Source organism: Vollenhovia emeryi, unplaced genomic scaffold (genome assembly GCF_000949405.1).
Source record: "Vollenhovia emeryi isolate VEMERY1.0 unplaced genomic scaffold, V.emery_V1.0 DF939155.1, whole genome shotgun sequence".
NCBI classification, from domain to species: Eukaryota; Metazoa; Arthropoda; class Insecta; order Hymenoptera; family Formicidae; genus Vollenhovia; species Vollenhovia emeryi.
Genome location: NW_011967211.1, coordinates 1,757,673 through 1,769,404, shown reverse-complemented (window position 1 = coordinate 1,769,404; position 11,732 = coordinate 1,757,673). Strand labels below are relative to the sequence as shown.

Sequence of the window (11,732 nt, the reverse complement as noted above, 5' to 3'; positions counted from 1 at the left end):
AAAGTGCAGAATCACTCCAGCATCCCCTTAAGGCTGAATCGGGCTAGCAATTGCGGACGCGGATTGGATTGGGATTGGCGATTGTCTCCTAGCCAATGAGAGCCGATTAAGTCCGCTGCTTTGCTCTCATTGGCCAGATGTCAATCGTCAATCGCCAATCTCAATCCAATCCGAGTCGGCAATTGCTAGTCTGATTCGGCCTTTAGACGGCACTAACACTTGCGAAAAGGGGCGTCCTACGCGTCCCTTCCAGAAGCCAAACCAACGTTCGCGATCACCTAGCGACGCCAAAGAGGCTACGAAAAACGGACGTCGGGGCAGCAACTTGGCTTTCCCTTGTCGAAGGCGGGTGAAAAGATTTCCCGATAATTCGTGACCGGAAGATTGAGTTTGGTCTTTGTGACGGGATTTAGTAGACCGGGCATCCATCGGACTGCGAGTTTTGTCTGTACCAATTGCAAGACACGATAGCTACGGCAATTAAGTAGCTGCAATTAAGCGAGTTGCTCGTCGACACAGGGACGAGTCGTATTCCTGCTGGTGCAAACATGTTGAAAATTTTCTCTATACAAACCTCCTAAAATTTTGAACCAAATGAAAATGTTACAACTACGATGACGATGATTACAACTTAACGTCATTTCTTATTACCGAAGAGGGTCAGATTCTATGACCGAAATACATGTTATTTACCATACAATCGGTAACAGGTTTCCATTATCTTCTCTTTATTTCTAATAAAGAATTTTGAAGCCTAACAAACGTTATTACTTAACTTTTGTAAATCTTTAAATATTTAGCCATTTGTCTGTGAACCTTTTTCACAATACACGACGGTAACTTTGAGGTTCCTCGAAAACTGCGCTCCATCTCGTTATTCGAATCATAAGAAGCAAATTATAGTGAACCATTTTCACATAAAAACTCTTCATTTGTTAATGTTATGAAATAAGAAAGTAGCTTTTACTTTGCTTTCAGTTATTCAGTTATACAACTCGCAATCCCATAAGGTATAGAAGACAAAGCAGATTCTAAAACCTGTTTACTGCATCTAGAATCTTGATGAAAGAGAGAAAAGCAGTGTACTGTATTGGTTGAACGCGCAGAGCTCGACAATTCTTATCGAGCTCTTTTCGATCGAGTTAAAAAATGCACGGTTGTATCGTAACGTCTCGCGACGGACAGTCAGTTGTCAAGAATCCCAAGCCTGTTGCAGTGTGTGTTCGATGAGCGAGTGCCGTGCGATTGCGCTCGAGACGAGGCAATGCGAGATGAGAGAAGACGCAGAAATGCTCCGCAAAGATAAGTACGGAAGAGAAAAGCTGCGTGTATGTGTGTGGGGGGGGGGGAAGAGAGATACGCGGGATGAAAGAGAGAAAAGAGAGGAGAACACCTACGGTCCGTCCGTCCGTCCGCCTGTCCCGTCGCTCCATCTCTCGGCACACAAACGCGAATGCTCTCTGTGTACACCGTGAACCGGCGCGGCGTATCGCGCGTGTACGTGTGTGAGTGTGGCGTACGACTCGAGTTTGTGTGCGTGCTCGTGTAGGGTGTATCGATATACTATACTTACGTGCGAGCATGCGAGGCCAGCGGAGGCGAGGAAGAACGCTACGTGCTCCCAGCGCGTGATCCGGGAGCACACGGGCGGAATGTAGGAAGGAGCGCGAGCGCGAGCGCGCGCGGGTCAACGGCGACGCGGTATCCGTGCGACACCGTACGACGTGCGTACATACACACCGTACGAAGCGCTACAGTCGACGGGCAGAAACGACGTCTCGGAGTCGGGGATCTTCCTACGTTCTGTCCCTCCCTCCCTCTTTGTGCAGGGTGGCCAGCCTACGATGTCGCGTGGCCGTTCGCCGCGCGGGTCATTCTCGCGCGAGCCGACCGCGGTCCGAAACCATCACCCATGCTCGCGCCTCGTCTCGGGAATGACGATGAAAGACGCTGCTGGCGTGGGACAGCTTTTCGAGAACAACGAGGAGGAAATTACGGCACGCAGGGCGGTCACGGAGTTACGGGTAAGCAGCCAGTAAGCAGCGCCGCGCGGCGGCGCGCCTGCCAACTAACGGCACGACTGCAGCCACCAACTCTCGACTAACGCGCGCGCGAGACGACGAGCACAGGAGGGAGCGCGCGCAACAGTACGTTCCACCGACGACGTCTCATACCGGACTAAATGGGAGAGTGGAGCGGGAGCTGCCCTTTCCCCCGCGGCGGCCTCTCGTCCCCGCCGCGCGTCCCTTCCCTTCCCTACCCTTCCGACCCTTCTGATCCGGCGGTCTCTCTCCCCCTGGCCCCTACCCTTCCCATTCGCCCACTCGCTCGCTCGCTCTCTCGGTAGTCTCGCTGTCGCTCTCCCTCCCCTCGCTCTCGTCTCTCTTCGTCCGTCTCTCTTGGCCTTGTTCGCGTCCGATCCGATGCGCCCAGCTCTGCCGAGTGCCGGTTCGTTTAGCTTGCTTCTACTCCTCGCCATCCCTCGTAGTCGTGCGTACGTGCGTGCGTACGTGCGTGCGTGTGCTCGCTCGTTCCCCCTTCATTTTTCTCCCACCACTTGTGTAATTCTGACTCCTCGCTCGCCCTTCTCTCTCTCTCTCTCTCTCTCTCTCTCTCTCTTTGAGATAGTACGTACCTCGCGCAAACACAGCGATATCGAATCGCCCCTCTCACGGCGGCACCGAGTCCCCTTCCCGCACTGCTCGTTACCAGCTGGGGTTACGAGACTATCAACTCCCTTTCCCCTCCCCATCCCTTTGTCCCCGTCTAGCGTTCGCCCTCCGTCGCTCAGTCCCCCCTCCCGGTTCTACCATCTCTCTCTTTCCCTCTTCCCCGTGAGCGGAGGGTATAGCCCTTGCGTCTCCCTTTTTTTTCGTCTCTTCATCTCCCTCGGCTTTCCCTTCCCCGACCCCCTCCACCCCAGCGTGACGCTCCTCTCTCCTTTCCTCTTTATCGAAGCTTCCCTCGAGCTCCCCTCCCTACCTACCAGCCACTCGATCACCTCGCGACTCTCTGGCCGCCTCTCTCTCTCTCTTTCTCTCCCCATTTTGTTCTTCCCTTTACGTCCAGCGCCCTTTCCGTTCGTCTTTCTCTCTCTCTCTCTCTCGCTTTTTCAAACCAAGTCTCCATTCGTTCCGCTACTCTTTCTCCCTCGAAAAAAGGTTTCCCCACTTTCAACCTTCCTCTTCCTCGTCTCTTTCTTCACGCTCATTCACACTGGCTACTCCGTAATCGCTTCTGCCTCGCTCGTTTTCTTCCCGCTTTCGTTTCCCTTCCCACTGTAATCACTCCCCGCCCTCTTCTTCTTGCCAGTCCCTCTCTTCTTTTTCTCGATGGATACAGCGAGAATCGAGGCAGCTCCGCCACTGATGTACGATCATCGTTTTCTGTAATCTCCACCGATCCACCTGACGCTCGCAAGTCCCAGAGACAGCTAATTACGTGTCCGATTCCAAATGAATTCTCTCTAGAAGGTAGAATCATTTACCTCTCGAGTGCGTAAAACCACGATCCAAGTTCTAGTTTCCATCTTTTACGGAAAAGCTGCAGGTTGGTTGGCTACACATTTCTCGGAACTATAGAACTTGGACACAACAAGGCGTAACGTAACATATTGAGAGATCGCGCGTGAATGTGCTACGCACCAAACTAGTAACGACGTGCAGACACATGTCACGTTATACTCGAGCGAAAAGTATCTAACGCAAACTAGAAACTAGAGTAGACGTACGGTAAGAAAACTGCATGACACGAAATCCACACGGACTATGTCCGATTGCAACTAAGGGGGTCCCTACTGTATCTTAGAATACAGTGAAAATGCTAAAAATGAGCGACTTTGTCTCTTTTTAAGGGGACGGCCAGAAAGAGATAAAACTATTCGCTTTTAGCATTTTCACTAACGTGTAAGATACAGAATTTACCCCAAGGTTGCAAATTGTGTGACGCACGGCATATCTGAACGAGAAGAAAGACGTTTACTGAAAAGAGTATTCGAACATGTCGTTTCATTGTCGATAGGTACATTATTCCACAAATTGAGATCGATTATCGCACGTGTGCCTATTTAATAGAAGACAGTACGGGCGATATGGGGGTTTAACGTTAAGCCTAATCAGGGTTGGGAAAGTTACTTAATAAAAATATCTAGTTACAGTTACTAAAAAGTAACGAATCGTTACTTTGCAGTTACTTTGTTGCCATGAAAATAAAAATATCAAATCTGTATCTGAATTGTTAAGTGTCGATAAAGGCTTTTTATGCGCAAATGCAAGGCCTAATGCGATCTTAATGTAACTATTAAATCAGTTACTAGTTAACGAAAAAATGTAACCGAATTAAGTTACAGTTCCAGATGGAGAGAAAGTAACGAAGTTAATTTAAAGCTAGCAAAAAAAGTAACTGTAACTGTAGCTTCGTTACAAGTAACGAGTTACTTCCCAATCCTGAGCCTAATCTGCCATGTGCTTTGCGTCTGGAAACGTTCTATTTTGTAGCCAATAAATACGTTTAAAAAATGTGTGCAAGTTGATAAATTGTGCATCGTACAATCGTATCGTTGTCGACACATTTTTTCGAGCGTTTCGCTTATACAGAATAGAATGTTTCTAGACGCAAAGAGCACATTGTAGAGTAAGCTCTTTTTTGTCGCTTCACACGTCCCGATATGTTCGGAAATGCAAGCGGAAATATCAGTCGCATCGCTCCAACACTTAAAAGTATTTTTAGTAAATGAGAACCGCTGGCCGGTTCTTTCCACCGCAGGTACAAGTCTCGAATTAAGAAAGATGGCGGCAGTTTTAATGGAGAGGTGCCGATGGTTGAAGAGTGACGCAACACTAAAATCGCTACATCTATCTCAAGATAAATTTAGCTTCCAAGTGAAATATAAATAGGAAAACCTTGACTTTCACTTTGTTTCAACGCTTTCGTACGATTGCATTGAACACGTATCATCGCGTCGCACGATCAATAATGACATATAAATGACTCAATTAAATATTAAAATACAAATTCCTCTCGAGTCTAGAAAAATTATTAATACAAACGAGGGCCAGATCCTTATATTAAGTACTTTGAATTACGAAACAAGAAAGAAATTTATCTAAAGTAATATAAAAGTTGGAGTGTAAAACGCAATTTAATGAGTAATTGGACAGCTCCGCTAATTTAACGGTTGATGACAGTGTTACGCTAGTTTCATCGTGTTATCATGCAGAACACGGTCCAGCATGGACGAATCTGAAAATGTAGAAAGAGTAAAGCTAGCGCCACACTATGCGTGATTCGTGATCCGTATATTCGTGAATAGTGTGGAGGGAAAATTCGTCGATTCGCCGTATTTGCGGATTAGCGCCTTCCGACATCTAAGATCCTCGATGCGAGTCTTCGTGTGCAAGTGAACGGTAGAGATCTCCGTGCACGTGAGGCCGTCGTCGCTATTTGCGCGTACGCCGCGCTTGCGCCGTCCGAATATTCCCGTATATTTCGCCAGAGCGGTGCCCTCTTCCTCCTCTTGAGAGGGACCTAATGTGACCCTGCGACTCTCGCCAATCTCCCGGCACATTGTCCAAGTATGCAACCGATCGACGTTCGGTTTGTGCCCTTCGGCAAATGTAAACTACCCTTCTTTGCCGCGTCACAGATACTCTCTAGAGTTTTCGAGTTAGAACCATGGAGTGCAATATTCACTCTACTGGAGCTAATATTTATTCTATTAGAGTGAATATTTACTCCAGTAGACCGGATATTTTACTCGATGGTTCTATTTTCACTCGAAAAACTTTACAAAGTATAATTGGAAAGGAATAGAGCACTTTACCGTATCGAACCAATACGCTAAATTCATACCTTTTCTCGCTAATGCTTTTTTGTTGTTAATACGTTGCTTTATTTCGTCCCGACTTTCGTTGAAACCAATGATTGTCTGAAACGAACGTTGAAACTAACGATCAGCTTAGCACGAAGACATACCAGGAAAATGGGGAAAGGAAACACACAACTGCACTTTTCGAGTGTTATTTTATGCTACCAATTGATGATTTTGTTCTTAAATTTCTACTGCCGGATTTTAATCTTGCAAACTATTTTGAAATCATTCGATTGAAACCTACAGCGACGCATGTAAATGTTACTTTTATTTCAGTAAATTTGACTGTTAAAAAATCTGTCGAATTTAGTATCTGATATGAAAAGGATCGTCTACAATAGATGAAGTAAGCCTGGCGTAAGAAGTAAGAGTAGGAGTAAAGAAATGAATCATTTCCATTTTACTCCTAGCTCTGACGCTTACTCTCGGCGAATTCCAGTGCAGTTTGACCAGTGCTAAAAATATTTTTTTTAATTATGCCTGTACTCAAGCTTTTACACTGATAAGTAGAGGTTATGGTTTTCTTACTTCTTACTGCTTACTTCCAATGTAGACAGTCCTAAAAACATATTTTGATAATTAAATGAACATTATTGTTACTTTGCGAATGTAGTATGATTTCGTTCGAAACGATTCTTGACGTTGTCGCATACGCGCGCGTAAGAAAATATCGAAAATAAACAAGGGAAACAGAATATAGTTTCATAATCGGAATAATTGACATAAGTGGAAAATATACGAAAGACCCTAATCGGTTTGAGGTCGATTTACGGTGGAAAACCGCGGACAGTAGATTTTGAAACGGAACGGCGAGGCAAGCGACCGACGTAATGGAGACAGCAAATACGAGTAGAATGCGTAAGTAAATGAAATTATTAAACGATGAAATAATAACTATCTCGGTACTCAATATTTGTCATCGCGCTGTAGAAAACCATACTACGTTCGTGTCTATATTTTTATAAATCTCAATTAAAAAAATTCTCCCGAAAGAAATTTGCTCGCCAAGTTTCGTTATATTTTCAACCGTTTTATTTACCATTTGAACCTACGATTGCTGTTTGTTCGAAAGCGAGTGTTATTGTATTTTTTAGAATGCGATAATTTGAATGACAAGGTTTTGCTCATCGTTCTCGTTTTTCTCGGTACCTCACAGATTTATAGTATTTATAGGAGCATTAATGTCGGTTAAAAAAATATTGAATGCTGCAGTTCTCTTGTTAGTCTTAGAAAAGAAAACCTTTTATTTTCTCGATTGATGATGATGATGATGATGACTATTGAGTCTTACTCTATTGAACTCTATTGAGTTTGCTTTTTACGCGGTATTACAATTTGCGAAAATCGCCTAGAAAGCTGCGTACAGAGTGAAACACGTAGAATTTCATCTCTCTGTTCTACAGCCACGATCGAAATATCAAAGTGCTCCGCTACTCTTTCCGTTGGTTTTTAATCATAGCAACTATACCGGGGAAACCGCAGTCAAATCCCGCCCCACTACAATACGAGACCTTCCAATCCCGAGTCACCCTCGGCCGGTATTTGAAGACCGGCTTACCCCTCCTTCTCCCCAATTCCTTTACGATCGCAGGACGTGGACGAAAATATTCGTGGCATGGTGCGTGCTGCCCTTCCTTGCCTCGTCCTCTCTCTCTTTCTCGTCCTTCGTCGTCCCCAGGGGCTAATCGTTTCCGAAGCCCTCGCTTCGGAAAGCTGCCTTCGAGCCCTTGCTTTTTGTTCTCTCTCTCTCTCCCTACCATGGCACGAAGATGTACACGGATGGTCGGTCGTCGCCGAGGAGCGAGGAACGACGCAGCGAATGAGACGCTACGTAGACGGGGGCACGCGATCTCTTCTCGCCTTGTGGCCCTTTCTCTAAGCACGGCCTGTTCCACGAATCATCGTTCCCTTCAGCGCGCGTGCAACCTGTATAGGTGATGATGCGTGGGCGGCTCCATCCAGCCGGAGTATATCCGTACCTCGCTGCGCGCGTGTGCGTGCGTATTCACCCGCGCGCGCGCGCGCACGTATGTGTGCACCCGCGGGTGTATACGCGCGCGTACGCTGGCATTCGCAGTGAGCCTGCGCCGCGCGATATCGGTCGATAGGAACGCTTTTGGGAAACGCTCCACGTGTTTCGCGGCGAAGGAGACTCGCGTTGCGCCTCGACTAGTCCCTGTTTTTCGTATCGCGAGGCTCTTACGGCCCAGGAGACTGGATGGAGGCTCGTCGTCAGTCGAATAGAGTTCGGGTCGACAAATCGCCGTCGGCTCGTCGAGTCTTCGCGACGAAGCGCCGCCGAGGCAACTCGGTCTTCGCCGAGTGTCCGAGGGCGGTAGCAAGGACGCGAGAGCGTATCGATTCATCGTCCTGCCACCGATTTTAGGACAGTCGCGCCGCGACTCCGCCTCACTCGACTCTCCTGTTCCTCGGCCAGGCAGACGCGACGTTGGGGCGCGTGGTGGGAAGATGCGCTCGCGAGTCCTTTTATCCCTTACAATTAGTTTGTTGCACCGTCAACATGGACGTGTCAATCACGTATGACATGTTTAGAAAAACATATTGTAGCTAGGCAAATTACGTTACCAGTCGCACGTATACAAAATATATGAAACTAATTGTGTTTTCTGCAGCATTATACAAACTTTTAGCATCATTTGTTATGCAATTACGTCTCGGCGCATTTTTATATCATCGGATCACGCCAATTTTATTACGTTTTTCCGCGTTTCGTTCGGTGGACCTAAACTTTGTTCTTAGGACTTGCGCGATTGTTCGATCGCCCGATAGAAACCGCTGAAAAAGTCGTTTTTGTTGGAGCGACAATGATTAAATACGGACTGTTGTTCTACGTCGCAAATAAATATCGATTTCCTCCAACATCACGTTGCATTTCCTGCGCGATATTACTCGACTCGAGGATTAGCTGGTAGGATCTGCGCGATCGATTTGACTGGTTGGAGGACTGTTGACGTGACGAGGAAGAACGAGATCGAATATCAGCCCTCCGTCGGTCGTATCAAAGCTCGCCTACGCGTAAACTCGCAGTTGCTCGCCGTTTCGATAAGAACGTCGTGGCAGTAGCCTGCGCGTCTTCCAAGTGGGGAAGCGAAAGCGAACGGGGCTCTCGCACATTCCCCGGAGCCCCTCCTGATGCGAGAGTACATTATTCATTCTCCACTACATCCGCAGGCAGTGCGAAGGGTGCGCCGCGTGCGTGCGCGCCTACACGCGTGTGCGTGCGATCCGGTGGCGTGGACGGGACAGGGGGAAGGTCGAGGTGGAAGAAGAAGACCTCCACGTCGTGGAGAGTGGTGGCGAAAAGGGTGGCGGCATTACGGCCGTGGTGCCGTTCGTCCCGCCTGGCGGGGGAGAGACAGAAAAAAACCAAATCCCGAGGATTGCCCGCCAATGGGATGAAACGAGACGGAGCGCGGGCGAACGAGAGAGAGGGCTAATTGACGCGCGAATGTCCCTTACACACGATGTCGTTCTCGTCCTTTCCAAATCTAGACCTATCGCAGGCTCCGTTTCTTTCGAAGGGCCTTCAAATATCAGAACATCTTCCCCGTAAACTGCTTTCTCCCTTCAAATTTGTCATTCCAGAATATACCAAGTAGAAAAAGGTCCTATTGTACTTGAAAGTCTTCGAAACCATTCATTCCCCAAAATTCTCCTTTCAAGTTACCATCTTTCCGAAACGAGAAGTGAAAACCATAAAATCGAAATTTTATCCCAAGATTTCACTTGGATCTTTTTAACTTTACAATAACTTTTTCGGTTTAGGATTTTATGTCACATTGTGTATTATCGAATACTTGAAATACAACTGCGATGAAAATTAAGGAACGTGGTATGAACCGTTAGACTGAATTATTAATTATTAACGCGAGAAAGAAAACTCCTTAGCGTAACTGTTGACAAAATTTCGGCAACACTGATGCCGTTATTGGCCTTAGATTCGGTTGTCGGACGTCTCGATAGACGTCACTGGCGTCACCCGCTGACCCGAGCGCGGTCGCGATTGGTTTTCTCGAAGAACCGAGGCCGAGGGTGCGGATTGTTTCGTCGCATTGTGTAACCGCGCCTCGTTCGCGCCCCGAGCGCGCTCAGCCCTCTTCACTTCCGACGCACTTCCCCGGGGAGGCCACAGCCAATCAGCGGCCGAGGCCTGTGGCTGCAGGCCGACTCTCTCGCGTCTAATGTAGGTTGCCGAAGGTGAGCATCGGTGTACCTTCCTCCTCCGATAGCGTAGGCCTTCCACTTGAGGCGTATGATTGAAATCATCCTCCTGGCTAACTGTGCCGATAATCCGGTGAAAGGGCGAGAGAACGAGAGGAGGGATATCGCCTCAATTTCCATGCTCGAGATTCCGCTCGACCAGCAGTCAGCTCCACTTTTTATACAATTCTAAAATGTCGGCGATCGGTCGGCGATAATGATACAGGCTCGTTCGATCGTACCGACTTATTAATCGGTCGGAAGAACGACCAGTTTTTGCCACGCAAATTACGAGTCAACTCGATAGTCTTTCCAAACAATTGTAAAATGTCCACAATCAGTTTTACAAACGCATTGCTCATGCCTCGTCGATCGATATCACCGCGAGCAATTACTTTTTACGGCACTTGTTACAAATGAGCGTGATAATTTGTTGGAAATCGTGAGATATTAACGTAGACTTTTATAAAACTATCTTCTCGTTAATTACAATAAAAGAATGAATCATCGTAAATGAATTATTCGTCCTCCGATCTGTCTAAAACGGGTCTAAAAAGAAAAGTAAGTCGAGTTAACCTAGTGCCAAAACTGAAATCCGCCTATTGTTATCAAGGAAATCCGCTAACAGAGGTGATGAAAAAATCTGCAGAATGTTTTTATTCGCGATACGAGTATTGGCTGATAAACGCGAAACGATGGATTAAGAATTACTCGAGTAGTAGTCGCACTTGTAACAATTCCGCATTCCAAGCTCGACTCGCCATTTTCACGCTCGGTCCCACACGCGCACACACGAGTCAAGTTTCTACCAAGTGGACTTCTATTTCTATTCTTATAGCGTGAGTTTCAACGCCAAAGATTCCAAGAAAAATTACTTAAGAATTTATTTAACTTTCCGCCGAGTATTTAATGCGCGCGATGTTGTCGTTAACGAACGGCAGAGTCGTTAAAAAGTGAACCCGAGCGAGCTGCTTATCCCATAATTTCTGTTTTATTTGTTTCACGCCGAATAAATACCACTTGCACGGTAATACAAACGAAACGATTTTCTTTAAATGATACGACAAATGTTTACCTTATCGTGTACGGTAATATCTTATCTCTACTTTCCTGCTCTGTTGACGAATATAAGGAGATATGTAGAGATTGAATACGAAAAATTTCAGAAATGAACAGAGCACATTCGCTATGTATTTGTATATTATAAATATATTGACTTACCGTTGTAAACTTGTATCTCTGGGGAATACAAATATATCGCGTATCACTAAGGCAAGGATAAATAAGTTGGCGTGAATCACATGTATAAGATTTTATATACTTTATATTTTACGAGCAAGTCCTACAACGTACAGTACGATATGACTTCTGAATAGCTTTATTAAAACAATAGGTTAGATGGAGTAGCTAATAAATACGCGCAACAATTCTGCCATTCATCCATTCGGCACTTAATCTTTCGCTTCCGTCAAATTAAATTTGACAATTTCTCTCTCGTTAATACCGAAGATCGCGCGGTATATTCGTTTCGTCAATTAAAACATTCGAACAATCGCAACAATATTAAAGATATATTATATATTATACATATACATATACACGCGCTCGCACATCGTAAAAACCATAGACATAGTAAATATAG

The 11,732-nt window shown here is 46.2% G+C and overlaps 2 protein-coding genes across 2 annotated transcripts in view; one reads left to right on the top strand and one right to left on the bottom strand.

Annotated features, from left to right (window-relative positions):
* Positions 1 to 1,643, bottom strand: part of LOC105565159 (protein suppressor 2 of zeste-like) — a 12,973-nt gene extending 11,330 nt beyond the window's left edge. The window contains exon 1 of the mRNA XM_012018135.1: positions 1,574 to 1,643. The gene's annotated coding sequence lies outside the window, so the exon portion shown is untranslated. The remainder of the gene's footprint in view (positions 1 to 1,573) is intronic.
* A 313-nt stretch (positions 1,644 to 1,956) lies between these two features.
* The window catches only part of LOC105565162 (ras-related protein M-Ras-like), a 41,470-nt gene continuing 31,694 nt past the window's right edge, over positions 1,957 to 11,732 (top strand). The window contains exon 1 of the mRNA XM_012018142.1: positions 1,957 to 2,024. The gene's annotated coding sequence lies outside the window, so the exon portion shown is untranslated. The remainder of the gene's footprint in view (positions 2,025 to 11,732) is intronic.